The following is a 5,243-nucleotide window of genomic DNA, read 5'->3' as shown; positions in this document are numbered from 1 at the left end:
GGCTCTACCCTTCCTCAGGCCACTGGGCCTGTTCTGTCTGTCGGTTGCAGGTCTGGCCTGTTCTGTTGGTGGTCACAGTTCCGCCTACCTTGCAGGCGCGGGGGAGGGGGGGGCGGCTCTGCCTCTCAGCAGGCCGCTGCTCCTCTTCTGCCGGTGGGTCACAGGCCCGCCTACCTTGCAGGAGTGGTTGGCAGCTCTGCCCCTGCGCGGGCCACTGGGCCTTTTCTGTCGGTGGTCACAGTTCTGCCTACCTGGCAGGCGCGGGGCGTGGGGGGCGGCTCTGCCCCTCAGCAGGCCGCTGGGCCTGTTCTGTGGGTGGTCACATTTCCGTCTACCTTGCCAGCGCGGGGGGGAGGGGGCGGCTCTGCCTCTCAGCAGGCCGCTGCGCCTGTTCTGCTGGTGGGTCGCAGGCCCGCCTACCTTGCCGGTGTGGTTGGCAGCTCTGCCCCTCTGCGGGCCACTGGGCCTTTTCTGACGGTGGTCACTCATATGTTTGTTGATTGGTTGTATATCATCATCTGAGAAGTATCTGTTCAGTTCCTTGTTCCATTTATTGATTGGGTTATTTGTTTTTTTGGTGTTAAGATTTTTGAGTTTGTTATATATCCTGGAGATTAGTGCTCTATCTCATGTGGGTATGGTAAAAATTTGCTCCCATTCTGTAGGCTCTCTATTCACCTACAAATTATTTCTTTTGCTGAGAATCCATCCCATTTGTTGATTCTTGATTTTAATTCTTGTGCTATAGGAGTCTTATTAAGGAAGTTGGGGCCTAATCCCACATGATGGTGATTTGGGCCTACTTTTTCTTCTATTAGGTCCAGAATCTCTGGTTTAATTCCTAGGTCCTTGATCCACTTTGAGTTGAGTTTTGTGCATGGTAAGAGGTAGAGGTTTAATTTCATTTTGTTGCACATGGATTTCCAGTTTTCCCAGCACCATTTGTTGAAAAGGTTATCCTTTCTCCAATATATGTTTTTGGAGCCTTTGTCTAATATAAGGTAACTGTAATTATGTGGGTTAGATTCTGTGCCCTCTATTGTACCATTCTGTACCATTGGTCTACAAAAATATTAAACGCTTCAAGAATTTGCGTGTCATCCTTGCACAGGGGCCCTGCTGATCTTCTCTGTATCGTTCCAATTTTAGTATATGTGCTGCTGAAGCGAGTACTCAGGAAACTTTCTTATGAGAAAGATCCTGATCCTGATCAATGAGAAATAGTCAGCCACATGAAGGTTTATTGGAAAGGTAATTTGGCAAACAAAGCACATAGTGCAAAAACTATGAGGGCACAATGAGTTTATCATATTCTGGAAAAGAAAAGAGATGAAACTGTATCTTAGTAAGTGAGGGGGTGGGTAAATGACAGGAGGTAAGGCCAAAAGTTTGGCATGCTGGCTTTTGAAAGCAATTGTGAAGGTTTGGGTTTTCTTCTTAGTGGAAAGCCACTGGGAGGTTTCAATGTGGGGAGTGACATCATTTGCTTAACTTTCTATGGAGATCTTTCTGACTCACTGCAACTCTTACGTTATTTTTGGAGTGCCTGCATTTGTACTTACTGCTTAAAGAAAAAACTACCTTCGTCTCTATGGTTGCAATAGTCAGTGATATATTCATGTTTCTTTTATGAAAACAACTCCGATATGTTACCTGTTTTTACACTTACATGTATGCTGTCGTTTTGGTCAGTTTTGCTTATAGCATTTCCAAAATCGTGTTGTTTCTTTCCACTGTTTGCTGTGTGCAAATGTTTTGTGATGGATCTTGGCAAAAAGCTCCCTTTCTTGCTAATGTATGGTATTTGATTAGGACAGAAGACTGGTAATAAATTGCCTCAGATTTATCACACTGCTTCACAAAAAATTCAGCATAACTGCAATGATTTGAGATTCTTATTCATAATCTGTTATTACAATCTGGAGAAAGCTAAGAAACCCTCAAGGTGACTTTATGATAAACTTTATTAGAAATGAGAAGGGGTTTTGATAGTCATCTTTGATAGGGATAATATAGTTCATTAATTTTGTTTGAAAAACAGTTTCTCAATTTTTGCCTTGCTTTCCAAGTACAGACACGTACATACAATTTTGACTGTTTCAACTGATGTAACTTGTGATTTCAGTATCAATACTTTTAGTTTCTTCAGTGTCTGACCACAATGTAATTTATTTACTTTGCTAAAAACAAGACAAGATCCTTCATGAAGTTTGCAGTCTAAAGGGAAGACTAGAACTTACTTACTCAAATAATCAATTACTTTTGATTGCTGATAAGTTCTTTAAAGGAAAATGACAGCAAGATAACTGAGCTTGGAGACCTGACCTGGCCCTGAGGCTTCTCTGAGGACAAGGCATTACCCTGAGACTAGACTAAGACTCACTAGCTTTGTGACAAGGAGCCTGGGGATTGGTTCAGGCACAGTGCCTAATGCATGAGAACTCACAGGCAGTAACATGGGGCTTTTGAAGAACTGAAAGAAGACTGAGTAGAGATGTGAGATTGTGTGAACTTTCAATGTCCTTTAAAAACAGAAAGACTGTGGTATGTGTTGTTTTGAAATCGTCGTTGAATTTACAATTATATTTTATTTTAGCTTTTGCAGTGTTGAGGATTGAACCCAGGGCCTCCCGCATGATAGGCAAGAGCTCTGCCACCGAGCTATACCTAGGGCTCCAGAATTCACAAAATTTAATGTTTCAAAATTGACTTATTCTATTGGTTTTAAGTTCAACTTTAAAATAGTATTACTCTATATATCTAATAAACCTAAGGATCTCTTCTAATAAACCTAAGGGTCACCTATAGAAGAGGGAAGAAAGGGAGAAGAAGAAGGTTGGCATATTCATCCTCCCACATCCCTCCTTATGCAGTGACTTCTGGCCGTTTGTGTCCCTCAACTTAAAGTCACAGAAGAAGGCAGCTATAGCCATCAAGGAACTGTGGTAGTAGAGATTGTATTATGAGCCACTTTGTATGTTAATTTATTCTCCTCCGTTTTATTCACCCATAAACTTACTTAAAGCACTTTGATAGTGGCCAAGGTCTTATACTCCAAGTGGGAACACAGATAAGTTCACAATGCCCTGTGCTGATAGTTCATGTGTGCCTTACTTGGGATACAAACTTCTTCCAGGATGGAAGACAAGAGCCAGTGTTGAGGGACAAAGATGGTAAGCTGAATTGGTTGTGTTCTGTTTGCCCGGTCAGATTCCCTTTCTAACTCTGTCCATCTTGCACTTGTCCTGATATATATGAATATACATGTCCTGCTATATATGAGAGCTTTTGCTCTCAGGTTTCTTATTGGGTTTGGCCAGTGAGAGGAACGGCAAGACATTAGAGGGTGAAGTCTGGGTATTTATTTCCCTGGGGTCACTTCTTACCAACCACAGCTTCAGTTAAAAGTTGCAGTTCCGTTCAGGGGTCTTTATCATTCTAATAATGATTCTGTCCTTCACACTCTTCAGGCAATTGCCACTTGTCATTAACTTCAGAATACTGTTTGCTTCTTTTTAATGGCCCTTTTATTAAAATTCCCTCAGATTTTCCTAGTTTGAGTCTGCTAGCTGTTGTTTGACAATTTTGATCTTTGAAGTATTCTAGAGTGCTAAATTCCCTTCAATATTGCAATTGCTTTGAAAGGCAACTATACCAAGGTTAAATTATCAATTACAGTTGTTTTTGAACTTTACATAATATTATTAATGAAGGGTACTTATTCATGAAGTCTGATACAGAAGGCTGCATAGATGTTTCCCTAAACAACTCTGGGACAACATTCACATCATTTACAATGTAGGAGGTAAATCCTAGAGTGTGTAGTACACGTCCCCTGGATTGCTCAAGGAAATTTTTTATTCCAGGAACATCAAGGTTATTATCGCAAATAAATTAAGGTAAAAATTCCAGCACACTGAAGCTTCTCACTGGATTAGAGGACCCAGCCTTGCCTTAGATATGATTCTCTCATTGCTGGTGATCAATATAGCATTAATTTTTTTTGAAAAAAATTCTATTCTGAAAAGGAGAGGGAGAAGAGAAGAAAAAGGAAAGGGGGAATAAGAATTGAAATAAAATTCCTTGTATGTATAATTATGTCAAAAACAACCCAAATACTGTGCATAAATATAATGTTCTAATAAAAAACAAACGACAATAATCCATTTTGTTCAGATGATGTGGTCTCACAATGTACATGCCCTGGATTCACCTTGAACATTATCTAATTCTTCTATTTGATTTGAATCTGTAAAGCCCAACCTAGGTTATTTCACCATTTCTTTGGATAAAGCCAATCTATTTGCTGTCTGCTCCTTCTCAATTCTTCCTGTTTGCCCATTCCACATGCCTTAAAACTGCCTCAGTGTCCTAGGTTGAATCCTAGATCCCTTCTCTTTCTGTCTCTGTGAATTTAACACAGAACTGGTCATAAACGAAGGGACAGCAGCATAAAAGGAGATGATAGAAGTGGGCAGAGGTCAGTCATTGAGAAAAAAAAAATGGGTGAACCTTAGAAAGGCTGTAAGCAGAAGGACGACTTAAAGCCAGATGGATGGATTTGGGAAGGATTTTAAAAGTAAAATTCATAGGCCTTGGTGTTGACTGAATCCAGGGAGTAAAGAAGAGAGGGATGTAAAAGAAGATCCTTGGATAGTTGGTAGGTTGTTGTGTCATTTACTTGGATGGGGGCACAGTGGTGGTGGGATCTTGATATAGAAAATGGAGAAAGAGGGGGCAGGGAAAACTCACAAGTTCAGTCTAAGTTGCCAGGTAAGAAAGATCTCCAAGTGACAATATTGAACAAGCATGAATTGTTGGGTGTAAGATGGCAATTGGAGCAGAGATTGAGACTTTAAATTTTTAAAATGCAACATTTAGTGAATGGGAGTAAAATAGAAGGGCAAAAATGTAAAATAAATATTAAAAATTTTTATTATTTATCCATGCATGCCTACATAAGTTGAATAAATTCATCCCTTTTTTGAGGGCCTTGCTTGTGTCAGATGTTAGTCTAGGCTCTGCATAAAGTGTTAAACTAACCCTTAAAGTAAACTCTCAAAGTTCTTCTCTCAGTCCACATGAATTCAGAATGTTGAGATTAAATGACCAGTGCTACCTTTAGAAAGAAATACACAGATCACACTTGATTTTATACTATTTAACTTTTTTAGACATGTCCCATTTATTTTATTTTGTTTTTTCCCATTATTTTGTAGGACCTTTGCTAAATCCTCTACTGG

At 40.0% G+C, this 5,243-nt stretch overlaps 1 non-coding gene across 1 annotated transcript; it reads right to left on the bottom strand.

Annotated features, from left to right (window-relative positions):
- Positions 1-1,066: 1,066 nt before the first annotated feature.
- On the bottom strand, positions 1,067-1,173 carry LOC125618206. The gene has a single exon (XR_007349463.1). It is a non-coding gene; the product is annotated as a U6 spliceosomal RNA (small nuclear RNA).
- Positions 1,174-5,243: the final 4,070 nt, after the last annotated feature.

This window comes from Marmota marmota, unplaced genomic scaffold (assembly GCF_001458135.2).
Source record: "Marmota marmota marmota unplaced genomic scaffold, marMar, whole genome shotgun sequence".
Lineage (NCBI taxonomy): Eukaryota > Metazoa > Chordata > Mammalia > Rodentia > Sciuridae > Marmota > Marmota marmota.
The sequence above is the reverse complement of the archived record's forward strand: the minus strand, read 5'-3'. Positions and strand labels throughout refer to the sequence as shown.